This window comes from Fundulus heteroclitus, chromosome 9, assembly GCF_011125445.2.
Source record: "Fundulus heteroclitus isolate FHET01 chromosome 9, MU-UCD_Fhet_4.1, whole genome shotgun sequence".
Lineage (NCBI taxonomy): Eukaryota > Metazoa > Chordata > Actinopteri > Cyprinodontiformes > Fundulidae > Fundulus > Fundulus heteroclitus.
The window spans coordinates 30,617,285-30,635,012 of NC_046369.1; positions in this window are offsets into that span (position 1 = coordinate 30,617,285).

The following is a 17,728-nucleotide window of genomic DNA, read 5'->3' on the forward strand; positions in this document are numbered from 1 at the left end:
TTCATTGGAGTCCTTTTATACACGTGGTAAAAAAAATAAAAAGCCGCTAACAGCTGGCTCTTATCCTCAATGGGGAAATGTCTAGCCATCATTAATCACTGGGTCGGATGAATGCAGAGACAACCTTGGTGGACAAGCTGATTTTTGACACATTTTCCCGGTGCAGCGCATTAAGCCCTGAATCCAGTAGATGCTTGTTTTTATCTGTAGTTTCTTTAAACCTAAACAACCCTGCAAGCTGTTAAAATAGCACAGAAAGCACCCATGGGAGAACAGCAAACTTTAAGGGAAAACATATTAAAAATAGATGCCATCTTTACTCTCAGCAGGTGCTGGGAAATCCATTGAACAAACCAACAACTGAGCAAAATGCTGTGGGGCCACGATCTACCCTCAAACCAAGCCTGACATTTAAAATTGTTGCTTTTAACATCTGGGCGGCCCATATTGGCTGAAAATGTGCAGTTGTAAACAACTCTCCCTGGCTTAAACGATTATGATAACTAACCAACCCAAATTAGCCAAGAAAAGTTGTCTGCTGGCCTTTGCATGGTTATAGTAGCATAAGTGGTAAAAATGATTTCACTTTCCAGGGTTCCTTTCTCGTTCTTGCATCATTTAGTTACCCCACATTCATTTTCTAGTAAAATATATTTCCAGGGAAGAGACATCCTGACATCAGTGCTGAATATATAACTATAGCTGGTATAAGATGAGATAGTCTCACTTAGTTTTTATTTTGTCAGCAAATGTATTTATGAATTCAGTTTATCAAACACAAAAGCTCTCAAAACTTATCAAACTTTGTAAAAACAAAAAACAAAAAAACTATCAAAACGACAAGTGACTTGATGTACATTGTATATCACAATAAGCTGATAGCCATTGTCCTGATTATTATTTTTCTATTAACATTAAAAATACAGCATGAAGAAATCAGAAAAACTCAAATTAGTAACCCTGCTCACTGTCTACAAAAGCCTGAGGATTAATTTAGACTTGCACCTTTTGGAATTCAAACAACCGTATTTAAACGATCAAGCCAAAACAACGTTTTAATGTGTGCACCAAGTTATCTGAACAAATCAAGAATCATTATCGTAATTATGTAAATAACTCTGGTATTTGTTTTTTACTTTTGTTTTAAGCGTTTCTGATAAAGCTCATCCTCTTGCTTTAAAACTAACTTTAAATTAGATTACTTTATTTTCTCATTGCTATTAATTGTGTGTAATTGTCTGGGTCTTTGCCACTGACATGCTTGAATTTCCCCATTGTGGGACCATAAAGGAATTCTCTTCCTATAATAAAAGTCAGAGAATAAGCGAAGGGAAAATAAGCTAATTAGCATGTTAATACATTAGCTTCCAACGTTTTCTTCTTTTCCCCCTGTTCTTATTTTAGGACCCATGGATTCATTTAGGCATGCACCTTTGACTATTTGATTTTAATGTGCTTTTGTAAAAACATCTATATATGTTGAAAGGTGCATTTTGCTAAACAAAGTTGAAGGAGAAGACCTGAGTGACCCAACATGCTGGACATATAGAGGTACCCAGCACACCTCTGTTTTGTTACTGTCCTTCTTAGTCTTGATTTTGTTGCCATTTAGAGGTTTTTTATTTTGAAGGTTCAGTCTTTACAAAAGAATTCTACTCTAAAACCTTTTGGAAAACTCAAAAAACACTACTCATAGTATAAAGAAATCGAGAAATGTGCTATTTAACAAATTAGCTCCCAAGCTACTGAGGCATTCGTTTTTCTTTTTTTTTTTTTTACTGGACCTGCGGATCAACCATATGTATACATGCACATTTTGAGTTCTTGTTGTAATATGCATCAATAGAAACATCATACTTTTTTAAAACAAAATTAAAAAAAGGTGTATGTAGAGGTTCTCATGTGTGTCTGCACCTGGTGATTTACAGATAAATCTGTATTGTCTCATGATTGCAATTTTCTGTTTTCTCCTATAACTGCACTGCAAACTAATGGTATAAATGGAGGGACAAAGGTAAGCATTTTATTGTGACCATGTTTGAAGATTACAACTGGGGGCATGAGTGTGAGAAAAATAACCTTTTAAAACTGCAAATTCTTGTAACTTTAAATAAAGGTTTCACATCTATGAACTTTTGTTTTATTTTATTTTTTTAGTGGTTTTACTGAGTAAAATAATTCCACCTGCTGACCACCTAATGATGAACCACTCTTTTTTTTTAACCCCACTGTCTTCCTTGCTTTCATAATACTTCATTTAATTGCTTCATTATCTAATGCTTCTTGAAAAAAGTACAGTAAAGTGTGACCAAACCTCAGTGAACTTGGAACCTAAACTTATTTTCACCCTGAAGGACGCCAACATTCACCCTTTGCAGCATTTGCCTTGCAGAAAAAGAAGTCACAATCTTAGAGGAAGGATTTTTCCCACAGTCTCACTAATGAGGCGAGCTGAAAGACGCATAATGAAGCAGCCAGCGACTTTGCTTCGCTTTGTAGTGTGGTTGCTTTTCTCTTTTGCTCCAATTTGCTGTTCTGCTCAGAAATTTTCAAAGAGCTGGCATGACAGCAACACTCAAGCTTTTGAAGAAAAGCGTCTCAAAAAAGTTCTGTGATCCCTCTGTCAGCAACCAGACAGCTGTCCCTCTGCTAGACGGCAATTTAGGTTTTGCTCTGAAAATACAAAGCATGCTGAGGTGAAAAATAAAGTATATATGATTTGATTTTCTTTTAATGTGAAGATAAAGGACCTGCTTCGGACTAAGTCCTTAGAGAATGTGATTGAACAGTATTTGTAACAGCCTTTTGTGCCAAAAATTATATTAATCTAACCCTATATCTAAAAAAAAAATCCCAAATTAATCACTCAAATGGCATTTTTAGATTTAAAATTATTTTTATTTAATGATAAAGATTGATCCTGGTAGGAAATGAAACAGACATCTCAAAAGAAAACCAAACAATGTAACAAGAAACTAATTTCTTGTAATATGCTGTATTATCAATTAATCAAGTTAACTTTAACTTACCTTTTCTGTTCATAATACTTAAACTATTACACAACTCTAAGTGTTTTTGCCATTGCTGGAATTTCCCCAGTAAGACAATAAAGGTATTTTATTCTATTCTGACTTATCTGTCCTTATTCACATCAAAAGATGTCATGTCAAAAATTCTTTTCAGCCTTCCTAATGAAACAATCGAATAATCAAGCGGTTCTTATAATTCCTGAGCAGCTTTCTGCATGCTGCCACTGGAATTCTGACTATTCATTTTTTGTTTGTTTGATGAGTTTCAAGTGTTTGAGCTCAGATGGCCTCTTTCCCATCACCCTAATCTTTAGCTCCCGAAACAGGTTCTGTATCAGATCCGAGTCAGGACTCTAAAGCAGGCTTTCCAGTTGGAAGAAACATGGCGAGATTAAAATATGACTTTAAACCTAAATTTGTATGAATCTTATTGGGCTTAGCCAGCCCCCCTATAAATGTCTCTCTCACAGTATCACAGGTGGTACGAAATGTATTTTATGACAAAACACAAATCTTTCGAGGGGATGGAAATAATCATTTTGAGCTAATGAATGTCCTACGAACCTGCCGAGCCCGCCCATTCCCTTCTGACGCAAATAAACATCTAATGGCTTCTATTGGTCACGCTGGCTCTCCCAAATATACACAGCTTTGTTAAAATTTGAGGTTTGTGACGTGAAAAGATGAAACTGAAAAGATGAAACATTTTCCACCGTTTATGCTACACGTAGCCTGTACCATTCAAGTCAAATAAGTCTGTTAGAAAAATGTAGCAGACCAAAACATTTTATTAATGCACCTTTTATTTCAGCAGTCATTCTTCCAAAGTTCTCACCTGCCATTAGTTAAAGGGGATCTGATGAAAGCCAAGTAAGGTTCAGCTGTTAGAGTAGGATCTTTTTCGACTCATGCATGCTCACAACTTTTAGCTGAAGCCACAGTTAGCAGGGAGCTGACATAGGATCAAAAGGGTCTCACCGTAGGAGGGTGGCAGTGAGGAGAGGAGTTCAGAACATTTAGTCGCGTTACATAAATCCTGTAAGGCACCGATAGCTAGATAAAATGTGAGATAAGTGATATTGTGAAAAATGGATTGAGCCCTTAAACGATGAAGAGATGAGACGGAAGGTGATAAAGGATCCTGAGGGTTGAAAAACAAAAGTGTCTTTCCTCCAAGGAAGACATCCATGATTAGCTGAAATCTCTAAGATTTTAGGAGGTTGCGTTATGATCTGTGGAAACCAAAGGCTAGATTTGTAAGTAATTTCTAGAATATTTGTCGGGCACAAATACAGTACACTGATTATCACCAAAAGAACAGCACACTTACAATAAAACATGGGGGTGAAGGATGGTGCTCTGGGGCTCCTTCACTTCAGATTTAGAGACTTTGTCAAGGTGGATGAACTCATAAACTACAATACCAGCTAGATCTGACCCAGCATGTATATAAAGGTTTTTAATGTACCTTCTTTTTCCTCCTGAAGTTGCTGTAGCCTGCCTCCACATCAGCCCAGTGTGATGATTATGAAGCTGAACCCGATATTCAGCCAGACACAGGAGAAACAATCAGGAAGTTTATTAAAGGAACAAGTGAAGGTTGAGGTGAAAAACAAAAAACAGTCTTCGGGAAAAGTCCAGAGGGGAAACAGGCAAGGTGAGCTGCAGGGATCAGACACAGAGCTGGGGAAATAATCCAAACGGGAAACCGTGCACGAGTGGCAGTCCAGACCGGGGACACAGACTTTAGTCCACACCAGATCCGAGTGACTGGCAACTCAAACACAGACAAGGGTTAGCAGGCTCGGTGACTTACAGGCAGGCAGTGGTCAGGTACACGGGTCCACAATAGGCACACAATAGGCACACGGGTCCACAATAGGCAGGAGAATAAAGGTGAGCTAATTAGCCAGAAACAGGCGGAGGTAATCAGTTGAAGGGAAGTGGCTGAAGGAGGAAACAATCTGACAGAAAATAAGTGGAAGAGGACAGAAACTAAACCGACCCAAAACATAAATAACCACAAAGACCAAACCTAAGATAGAAACCCAAACTAAGACTAAAACTAAGACAAAGAACTAAAACTATCACACCCAGGAGATGTCGAATGTCTGCGTAAAAGAAGGTACAGTGGAGCAAGCTGTGAGAAGTGAGGCACAAACTCAATATTTATATACAGTCCATAACAATAATCATCGGAGTGTTATAATCATCTGTTTATGCAAACATTTCAATTTAAAGGTATGCATTTGGCTTTTATGGTAATCCAGTGGTTCATGGAGGCTTCTGCAAACTCTGCAACTGAACAGAAAACAGCTTAAACAGCTGATTCTCAGACCAGAGGTGAGTTTTCATTTTTTTTTTTTTTGCAAAGTTTTAACTATAAAACAAGCTTCAGTGTGGGCATGACTTCAAAAATGTGTTTAAGTGCATAAGATGCAACCATGCCTTGTTCACTCATGAACAGGCTGCCCTGTCAATTCTCTCTCTATATACATACAGTATTTCTTTGCTATAGCTTCATTTACACTTAAAAGTCTGGAACAACCAAACCTTTTTTTTTTATTACATTGAAGTTGTGTGCACTGACTTGCCTTCCAGGCTCACTGTTAGAGAAGTCTCCAAAACATTACATGCTATCTACCTACAGGCCAACAGGTTATTTGGATGGCATTCCAAGAAATTCTCTAAATGCTGCTGGGACTTTAAAACACGTGCTTTGGTTGAACGAGACTGAGAGTGAGACAACCCGAAAACGGGGCTGAATTATGACGGAGGTGTCACGTTGTGATTTGAGGAGGACTCAAGTGCAGAGCGTAAAAATGATGAGAAGTTAAATGAATAAATAAAACTTACATAACGAGAAAAAAAAAACATATCCACAGCGGATGGTAGTCAACTGAAGGAACAAATAAACCCGTGGGAATGATGAGGTGTTACTTTTGCCTCGGAGGTCGGGACTAACGAGTGGCAGATTATGCCATCCCCGCCTTTTCCATTTGTCCTCGGCGGTTGAAATTTTCGACCCCCTGGGCCGGATCATTTAATTGGAATGACCTCTAAAGTCGGTAATACGAGCCGGAAAGTCGGTGCAACAGGATAGTACCCGAGTTCTGCATTCATCATGGCCGCTACTCGCAGCAACATTGAATAAAACCTCCTACTTTTTATTTATTAGTCAGTCGTACAGCTGCTACCTCTCAGTGTTCATCAGAAGGGGTGTTTCAGCTCTGTTTATATACAGAAAATACCGCTTAGAACAGCGTCATTGTTACTGTTTTAACAACATTGCGAGTGTCCATTTTTTTTCCAACAGTCCGACAAGGGAAACTGGAACACAAAAAGCAGAGATGACATAATTGACGACTCGTTTGTCCCGACCTCCGAGGCAAAAGGAACGCGCCCTGTTGCACCCACTTTCCGACTCGTAATACCGACTTCAGAGGCTGTTCCAGTTAAATTTTCCGACCCGGAGGTCGAGAATCATGACTACCGAGGACAAATGGAACGCACTAAATATAAAGAGGCAGGGCAGAGAAATGACAAGCAAACCAAAGCACCCAATGAGAGGGAATAGGTTACAGCTGAAGCAGAGAAGGCAGCGCAATCAGAGAGATGGAGCAGGGAGAGCAGGGTGACAGAGAGAGAGAGCAGCGACAGAGATATTCTAAAAGAACGTAGAACAGAAAGGCAATACCAAACTAACTATAATGAATGCAAAAGAGAACTGAATCAGGCATGAGCTAACAGGAAGATTATCAAAATGAAAACAGAGATGAAGATAAAAAACACAACAGCAGCGGATCGCGACAGGAGGATCCGTGATGCCGTGGGCCTTTGTCTCTTCCTGGGAACCCTGATGGATTGCCTTGCATTATGACGTCTCTGAAACACCAGGCAATTAAAGAAATAACCAACAAATAAAGATCTATTCAAATAGAAACATGAAGCCAGATGAACACAGAAAAGGCTCAGTAGACAAACTGACCTTCTTCCCTGCCCATCTCAGTCCTCCTCAGACCATAATTATGTAGAAAGCCTGTGGGGTGAGCTGAAGAATAGAGAGAGGAAGAAAGCATGTGGAGCTTTGTAATAGACACTTTACATATAAATTATTTCTAACGCTTATTTTTACAAGATTATAAAGATTATGCCATCAGGTTTTTCTTTTAAATCTGATTTGCTGTGTTTCTATTGAGATTTCAATTGGCATGAGTGTGATTCCAGCCGGTGTGACATCTTTTACTTCTGACAGAGTGCTCCACGCGGGGTAATGGCAGATGTGGCGATCACTGCCATGGTAAGGTAATGTTGTGAAAGTTCATTTTACAGTTTTTATGTCTGCCTCGTTCTTGCTGGCAGAACGTGATGGCCGTGCTCTTGCTCTGCTGGTGGACCAGGAAGAGGCGGCTAGTGGCATGACATCTGGCCCACTGGCCCACTAACATTCACTCAACCTGGTGGGGAGTGGTGACCCAGTGGTTAGAGCAGAGCGCTTGGATCCTTGGAAGGCTGGAACTTTCCCGGTTCACATCCCACAGACTGCTGCTTTGGATCCCTGAACAGATCCCTAAAAACTGCTCCCTAAAAAAAGGATGGGTTGAATGCGGAGGACAAATCTCACTGCAGTGTATGAAGATAAGAATTCCTTTGTTGTACCTCAATGGGGAAATTCAGGTGTGATGGTTGGTTGCATTGACAAGTAAAGATGATTACTATTATTTGAGATGGCAAATACTTAAAATAGCACCAACAGCTGAGGAGCCTAACACTAAAAATAATTTAGCTAATATTTATTAGACCACATGGGGGTACTATTTGTCTGTGATCATTGAACTTCACGCCCAAGATGGTGAAGAAGAAACTTTGCCCAACGTTAAAAGCTGGAGGGAAAATAAAATAATATAATAATAATTCAAATTCATTATCATAAAAAAATATTTGATTATTTTAAAAATAATTATCATAAACTATACCTTTTATTAGTACATCATATTAAGATGACATACTCAGGGGATTTAAAACTGAAATTTGAAGCTCTTCCTTTGTCTAACAATGTAAGAAATTATCCCGACAGGGCACTGCAATGACTTCTCCCTTTTATAACAACGCACTTGTGTGAGTCTGGCTATTCAACTTTAAAGGTACTCAAAACAAAACCTAAAACACATTTACTCTTGGACTATGACGTGTGTGTGGCACATTTAGAATCAAAATCAGAATGAGCTTTATTGCCATGTAGTATATTACACGTATGAGGAACATGCTTTGGTGACAAGGTGCTACACATAGACAAACATGCAGCTGACGTGAGTAAATGTAGAAATATATAGTAGGGAATAAAACAAATTCAAGTTGCATAGGAATAATAGAAGAATAGATGAGAATAATACATCTATTTGCAGAGGAAAAACAACTTGACAGATATTTACACATGCATTATTCCAGATTTGTGTTTTGCAGAACGTATTGCCATGGGAGAGGAAATACTCTTTATAAATGTGTACACATATCTATATAAACATACATATGCATAGCTACACACATACACGTATGGTATATTTAAGCCCAGCCCTCACACTACACACACATTTGAGAGAAATTTGATTTATTTTGTTCTGTTCTTATCATCAATGTTATTATTCTGTGGGGACATATATTAGTGTTGAAAACATGTTAGTTAATATTTTGATGCTAACCAGATGTAATAATTATTAAATGGTAAATACAAGTAAGAAAAAAGTTTGAAAAAAGTAGATTTTTTTTATATATATTCTGTATATCTTATTCTATATATATATATATATAAAATAAGAAATCCTTTATTATCCCACAATGGGGGAGATAATTACATGCATTAAATTGTTCATGTAATGCATGTTATTTCTTCACATTTAGACCGAAATAAAACAGGTTTATGGATATTCCAACAAATGAGGAGGACAAGGAACAGGGTTTTTATTTAAACATATTATTTATGTATTTATTTAAACATTTTTTTTACCTTACTGTTGGGTGCTTTTAGCAAGTCTGGATTTGCTGATAACACCCATAAGTCAACACAAAAGTGTCAAAATGCTTGGTGACGAGTCAAACATTGGGCAAAGTTTGTTCTTGAGCATCTGAGATTGGTCTAAGGCTAAACTATCAATAAATTCTAAAAGTTCTTTATAAAATCTTCAACAACCACTTTTGATTCTCCCTTTCTTAAATGTATCTGCAGTTTTAATTCTAACTGTTCGTCCTCCAACATTATGTTAGGTATTTTTCTAAAGATGTTATTAAAAGAGGCTGTAGCCAGTGTTTTGAACATCACACACTGTCTGTGATCATGGAAAAAGCAAAAATCAATATCGTCTCAATCATTTTTCTGCAAAACTTTGCAGATGCCCGACATGGCCTTGGATCTGGAGACGGCCTTAAATAACTTAAATGGAACCAAAGTTAATGTCCAAGGCCTTCTCCTTGAAGCTGCCGTTCATCCAGGCAGCAAAAGGTTCAAATATTTCCAGTGCTTGATATTTTGTGACAGGGAAAAATGTTTAGTCAAGGTGAACATTTTCCACATATTTACTAATTTGCAGCGTTTCCTCTGTTTTTATGGTATGAAAGATTTTCCAACGCAGCAAACTCCACTGAATCCTGATGATTCAAATTCTCTTTCTGAAAATCATAAAAAAAAAGGAGACGATGGAGGGAGCTGAGCAAACCATGGTCGGAAATCAAAGACAGACAGTGCACCACTCACGGGGCCAGAGCAGACATCGAGCAGGAAGGAGTCTGCAGATGTGACAGATTATTATCTGTTTATTGGTAACTATTTAACAGAGACAGTTAGGTGGAGAGTGGGAGTTACAGCGGTGAGACTGGAAAACAGGAGCTTGGTTTGTGTCCTGGTTGGTCTTCATGCGCGTGCTTCATCGTTGTGGTGGATTCTTGCTGTCCAGGCTGAATGCAAACAAGATTATGTTCTCTACTTGTGGGCCACAACCACTCCCAATGTGGAAGAAGAATCTGATAATATGACCAAGGCTTGTACTGAACCGACAGTAACGAGGTAACGTAGCTGCAAAAATGAGGCATTTCTAGAAAAGTCAGAGCTCGAGTACAGACAATGCATTTATTTAACAAATCTGTAGATATAGTAGGGGTGTAACAGTGCATCCAGCTCACAAGAATAGATAACACACAATAATCGGTGTCAAATAATTCAGGTGTGATTAGTGCACATAATTCTAAGTTTTTCCTAATGCCAATAAATATTGGCGTTGAGGATGGTCCCTTTTGTGCATTCACAAAAGCAAGTGTCATAAATCTCAGGCTGTGTTTCAAAGAATATCTGTTCAGTGTAGAACTATCTAGATCAGGAATGATCAGCTGAACTAGCTCAGATTTTGAACACAGCTCTGAAGCACGTGGCGTCGTTAGCAGGGAATGGTCACTCTAGCTGTTCTCACGGTGCTTACTAACCATTGGTATCTTGTCGGCCACATTTTTACCCCTTCCTTTTTCTAACTGGCGAACGTCTCTTCAAAGACTTTTCAGCCCATCAAGTAAAAAAAAAAAAAAAACAACAACCCACACACCAATGTAAGAACTACTTCCGCTCTTGCTTCATAAATAAGCGTAATTATATTCCAAAAAAGTAAAAAAAAACCACACAAAACAACTGGACTTTTTTTCCGAAATTTTAAGACGTTTGGCTTCCTCTCCAGAAAGCTTTCTCAATTCAAAATGTGTGGAGTAGTGTGGAGCATCAAGCTTTATAGTACTGCCCAACAAAGGCCTCCTTATGGCTTAGATAACATGCAGATGGCTTAGATAACATCCACCCCATTAGTAATGGGGAGTCGTTAAGGTCCTTGTTGGCCTGCAAATTAAACCAAAACTGGGCTCCAGTTTCGGTTTCGGTTTAAATTTCAGAAAAAAAGTCCAGTTATTCATTTATTTATTTATTTTACTTTTTTGGAATGACCATGACCCGGATGACTGAGAATCGTCACCAGCAAGGGTAATTATAGATACCAAGGATCATATTTAAAGCACTCATCTTTATATCCAGGGCTCATTATATTACCTCACATATCACCGGGTACACAAACATGCTGACAGCAACAAATCAGCTCTTTTGTCAGACATACTACACTTTGGCTATTAATACTGTTGTTAACTGTTTGTTGACAGACATCTATTACATGGCGTCAGATTGTTAGAAAATGCACATCAGTTTAATTGGATCACTTTAATGATTTTGTGCATGTTGGTGCACATCAGAGCCAACAGTGTCGACCATGCAGAAGCCATCCAGGGTGTTCTGAACCAGACTAATGGCTCTCAAACATGTCTGTGACGGAAGTGGCAGAGAAGTTGTTATATGTGCAGGAGACAGTGCAGAAAACACTGAGTTTCAACCAAAAAGGTTTCACTGTTCTCCAAAACCTGCAGGTAAGAGAGATGCAAGGGTCACATATCTCTGACATCGAGTTGCATAGATTTGCAGTCTGAAGTGAGGCAATTTTCTGCTCTCTGTTCATTATTTTCCAGACTGCCCTGGCTCGGTTGCACAGACAGACAGCAATAGATGCTGTCTCCTCTGATGGAGAGGATTGACAATACAATGGAGAAAACTACCGATTCCATTTTTACGTCTGAAAAAATAAAGACGGGAACACATCTTTTCACATGGCAGAACTAAAAGCTCAAAGTGTAAGATTTTTGGGGAAGTTCTGTTCATTTTTAACACATTTCAGGAGCAGGAAAAGCTTGTTGCCCAGACTAATGTGCTTGGTGAACCTGATATTCAGCCAACACAGAGTAGCTTTTAAGAAGTTTATTTTTTTTAAAAAACAGATGAAAGTGGCAGATGAGGCAGGAATGGGCAAGGTGCAGGTGGGGTTGCAGGCAGATCCAGACCAGACCAGGACAGAAGACTTGACCAGAAGCCGCAGATGAGTTCCCCAGTTAAGCACGAAGATTGGCTAAATCCACCTTTGGCAGGCGGGCACTAGGTGTCGTTTCGCCCAATCAGCTTAAAAAGTTATGCCGAATGTCTCTCCTTTTCCTGATCAGATGTGATGGGAGCAGGCCCAGACTAATAATGGGCAGAACGGAGAGTGCTACACCTTATCAGTCTGGTTGAAGGGGCAACAGGTCTAGGTGGGAACACAGACATCCCTCTCCCCAGCGACATCCTCCAGCTTATTCGGGGGGATCCAAAGCGTTCCCAGGCCAGAGTGGATACATAATTGTTCCAGGGAGATCTGGATCCCAGTGCGATGTGCTCCGAAAACCTCCATAGGGAGGAGCAAGGGGGCATCCAGATCAGATTTGACCGAACCACCACAACAGACTTCTTTTGATAAAGAGAAACTGCTGCTCTTCCAGCTCCAGCCAGATGACCAAGCTGCTCACCATCTCTAACGGAGGAAGCTCATTTTGGCCACTTGTATTGTTTTTATCTATTTTCTGATGATGGATTGAACAATGCTCTGTGAAATGCTAAACGTTTGGGAATGTGATTTAATCATTCTTTAAACCTCTCAGTAAATGTACCCCTGACCTGTCTGCAGTGTCCCTTGGTCTCCATGAGGCCAGTTGTTCACTAGTGTTCTCTAACAAACCTCTGAGGCCTTCACAGAACAGCTGGAGCACACACAGGTGAACTCTATTTACCTGTTAGATGACTTCTTAAGGCAACTGGTTGCACTTACATTTATTTAGCAGTATCAGCAGAATGAGGTATACGAATCCACTTTATCTAATTTCCAGTTGCAATAAATGTCCCCTTCATAACTATGTACTGCTTCATGCTGGTCTGTCACATGAAGCCCTAACAAAATAAATTGTAGTTTGGTGTTGTAATGTGGCAAAATGTGTTTAAAAAAAGGAGGGGGTATAAATAGTTTCTGCAATGTACTTTTAACGTCAATACTACATACTAAATGGTCCTGCAGAGAGCTTCATAATGTGAACAACAGCAGCGAGCTGCTCAGGATTTGGGGTTTATGACAGCGTTGCAGCAAATCTGTTCAGATCGTCTGCTGATCAGGCCTTCAGGTTAACTTAAGGACAATCAGTAATGCACAACGTTCATCAGTAGCATTAACGGGACTCTGAAATGATAAATTAGGACGTGAAGGAGGGAGGTCCGATCAGCCGCGCTGAGGAGATGGAAGACAAATCAGCTGATTTACATGCAGAAGCCAACAACACTCTGCAGTCCTTCGAAAGGTTTTAAAGAAGACTATTTACTGCATACATAGCTTATCATCTCTGTTTGAATGTGCAGAAATTCCAATCTTTTCTGCTTCTTTTGCGCAGTGGTTTCCTAGGGTTTCAACGCTCAGAGCGATGGTGTAAAAAAGTAAAAAAGAAAAACACTAAGCTGTTGAAAGTGAGCATCTTAAATTAGCTTCTGAAATAATTGGATGTTTGTGATAGGAATGCTGTTGCTCTTAGTAACCATTTCTTGGGACTCACAGAGAATACACATTTTTCCAAACGCTTCGCTGAAAACTTTTGTCCCTTATTACTACTAATTATATTTCATTTTTGCTTTCACACTAAAGAGTTGTCACGAAAGAGAAAAAAAAAAACATGACACATTTATTGAAAACTTTATCCTTGTCGTCGGCCTGAAGCGCTCCTCTGTGATTACAATTTTTAATTACTGGTGTCTCATTTATTGCTCAGAAGTCGGAGGTTTTAATTTTTTTTGCACATTGTAAAATTCAACAATGGTGCACTCAAAGGGGGAAATTGGAATTTTAATTTATTTAAACTTGGCTTTATTCTTATCCCCTGAGAAAAAAAAAAGCCTTAGGCCACCTAATCTGGATCTGAACTAGATGAGACGTTCTAAGTTATCTACTGCATGTTTTAACTGCCTTTAACTTTTCAAAATCCCTCCAAAAATCCCACACTGTCCCTTTAAGTGGGAAAAATGCTAAAGTCAGTTGATACATTTAGGCTGTAAAGATGCAATTCTTTATTATTTTTTTTCTTTTAAATTTAACACCTCCATCATAGGTCCTTAAAAGAGGGGTGTCTGTGTGCGACTCTATGATCAGAGTCCTGATTGAGATGAATAAACCAGAGAACCATAGTTCGACAGCCCAATTTCAAGTGCTTACAAAGAATATTTTCAGATTTTTAAAAATCTTTTCACAGCTCTCTCGCCACGACGTTGAATGGGAAGAGCCCCATTAAGATCAGCCGACCGATAAACCTTGGGGTAATGAAGGCACTTACAGCTGTGGATCTGCTCCACAATCTCCACCTCGCTGAGCCGATAGGATCAAGTGGGCAAAAAGGGACGGCAGCACAAACACAGAGATGAAAACAGCTTTTTTTCTTCTATATCTGGGTAATAAAGATGTGAGTCCTCACTTTTCGCGGCAAAAATACTAATGAGTGCTGTAGGCATTATTATTACACACATAGTTGTTTACGCATTTTAGGGAAATGTCCTGGTTTTTGGAGACTACTTGTGTCTATAAGCTGTTTGGAGTTGACAGAAACCAGCCAAATTACATAAATTCTTATTCCAACAGGATTGTCTTCTCTGCATAAGGCAGAAGATTAGAAAAGGGGAATGTGAATTGATCGCAAGATGGTTTGTAGAGTAAAACTCCCATACTGATTTTATTTATAAGATGCTTGGTCCGCATCTCAGAAAACCTCAAGTCACAGAAACCAGTCAGCCTGCATCTTAAACAGAATCTGGCCACCCTGAGGGCCGGCATGCTGAGCCTTGATCCACACCGTGCTCTTTTCTATGTGGGAGGCTATCCTGAGGGGTTCACTGTCTGCAGTTAGTGCAGTATTTTCACTATTTCTCCATACTTTTAGTTTCCACGACAGAAATCACACCAAATGTTCTCTATGGACCAAAAAGTACCTTTTACATTCATTGGCACTCATTAGGAGTTGTAATGTAACAACCTTAGTTTCTATTAACAAATTATGTCTCACTGTTTATCAGAAAACAAGATCAGCCTTAGCTTTTTAATAAAATCAATTTCTATCTAAAGATGGATTATTAACCTTCATAATATATTTAAACAATTGCCTTTAAACAACTTTTAAATGTTTTAACTTATGTTTTCTGAAAAGAACAATATGGAAAATATAAGTCATATCTGATGCAGATCAGTGTCTACATGTTAGTAAAGAATCTGAAATATAGCAAACTTACACAAGTTTGGGGGGGGGGGTCAACTATGCATTGACTACACATGACTAAATGTAATAAAACCTGGTTCGAGGCGCATTTGACAGATAAGTTATATTTTCTAGTCTGGTGCTCATGCTTTCCCCTGGATTGAAATGAAATGAAATGAAATGAAATGAAATTTTATTCGAACATGATACAAATATAAAAATAAAATAGTGCACAGTAACAAGAAGTGCATAAGAAAGAAGAGAAAATACAGACTTTTTTTTTGTTTCAGTTAACATATCATGCTCAAAATGGGGTAGGAAGAAGTGAGAACTTATAAACTTCTACCCCTAAACACTTGAGACTTTAGAGTCCTACTGTCATTAAAGAAAAAAAATCTAAATCAAAGTGGCAGTTAGAAGTAACAGTTACTAATATTTCCCTATACATTTTCCCATTTTATGCTGGTTTATCTTTCTAAACCCTTACACCAAGTTATTATCTTCAATACACACCTTATTGCTTTCTGTCCCCATGTGTGTATCTATTGAAAATTACCTCTTTGTACTTTCTTTTGAATTGTGTTAAACTATTGCTTTGTTTTAAATCTTCATGTAACTTATTCCATAACTTTACACCTTTAATTGAAATACAGAAGCTTTTCCTTGTTGTTCTAAAATTAGAGTAACCCTGTGCGTCTGCCCTTAAGGCCCAAATAAATAAATAAATAAATCTGCCGCTGAGACTGAGTAACTAATAGGCAGATGATAAACATCACAACAAGTAACACAAATTACACATTACATGTACATCTTCATTTTTATATGTATTTGTTTCACTTTCAGAATTTTATTACAGGATGAACTTACAACTTTGAACTTTACATAACTTAACTATGGATTTTTCTAAATAAAAAAAAAAATGGTTTTAATCTTTTTATGATAGCTTTGTTTCATAAGAATCTTCTGCAGCTGAAGGTGGCTTTCTATAAACTACATCCTACAATACCAGTTTGGGAAGTCAGAAACAGGCTCAGTTTTGGGAATCCATCTATCTTCAGTAGTCTGTGGGCGAGAGGCGGGAGTAAACCCTGGACAGGTCCCCAGTCCATCCCAGGGTGGAGCAAAAGTTTACAAAGCCCAATGATGAGGAACTGCAGCGACTGTGAGATGATACAGCAATCATAAATGATGTAATTTACAGGCTTTCTACAGATATTTACCAGATGAGCCAACAAATATGGAAGTCACAGTAGATTTTATCAAGAACCAAATTTAAAAGTTGAAAAAGTTGCAAAAAAAACCCCAAAAAACACCAATTATATGTCAGGATTAAAACGTGGTATTTATTTTTTATATCAAAGGGGAAAACGGATCAGTTTGAATCGATACAGAGTGCTCTCTTCTATAATAATAATAAGAAGAATTATAGACTGGGGCCAGTTAGTCAAATAGTTCAAAATCCAGCTCACGAGGTGGGGATCCACAGCCATGATAAGTTTCTCCTGGAGAAGGCAGGGATGGATTGTGTCAAAAAGCACCAGAGAAGGTGAAGGAACACTCCCCAGCCTCAGACTCAGGCGATTTCCCAGCCAAGCAGCACAGGCCCTCAGGAGACTATAGCCCTTGTCTGTACCTGCAACCTTGCTAGGATGGAGAAGTCACAGCTCCTTGGTCACCTGGTCCACTGTAATGGACGGAGGAGTCGAGGGGGGAGGGATGGGCACCTTCTAGAGTGAGAGAGAGGCACATGGGGGAGGAGAAGGAGGCTGATGGTCAGCGGGTGAGCAGGTGGTAATGGGGGAACTGAACAGATTTAAAGCTCCTCAGCTCTCTGAGGGTCCACGCAGCCCACCGTGCCCCTGCTGCTACAGCCAGTAATGGTATTCATACAATTCCAGACTTCCTGCATGTTATTATCTTCCAGCATCCTCTCAAGCCTCTTCCTAATAATGTGTTTCCTACAATTATTTGTGAATATTTCACTGCATTATATCTGTGAATACCATATTCTTACTTATTTTTTGTCTTTCTACTATCACCGTAGTCATTTTCCCCGGCAGAACTGGGGTTCCACATAAATCTGACCCGATATGACGGCCGTGGCGAGGGGCTGAAATTAAGAGCTGACAGTTTGAGTACTGTCCAGGTCTCAGATTCTTTGGGCAAAAAAAGGTTAATGGAGAAATTCCTCTTAGGAGAGGGATTTTGCTCGAGAGGCTTGAAATGTCTTCAACTTATCATTTACGTGGCAAAGCCTGTGTCTAATCTTTTCAGGCCTTTTCCCGAGTTCTCTCTCTTTTTTCAGCCTCCAGAGGAGCTTTGGTACTCTGAGTAGAAAGGAACAATGAACCTTTTCAACGTCAACGACCGTTCTGTAAACCTTTTCAGCTACAAACGGGCTGTCATTATGGAGGCAAGGCTGTCTACTGTTATGTAAGACTGATACATATAAAGAAATGGCTGTATGAACAAAGTAAAAAAAAAAAATCATCATTGAGATACATTTCATCTCTATAGAACTCCCCTGACAGAGGTGT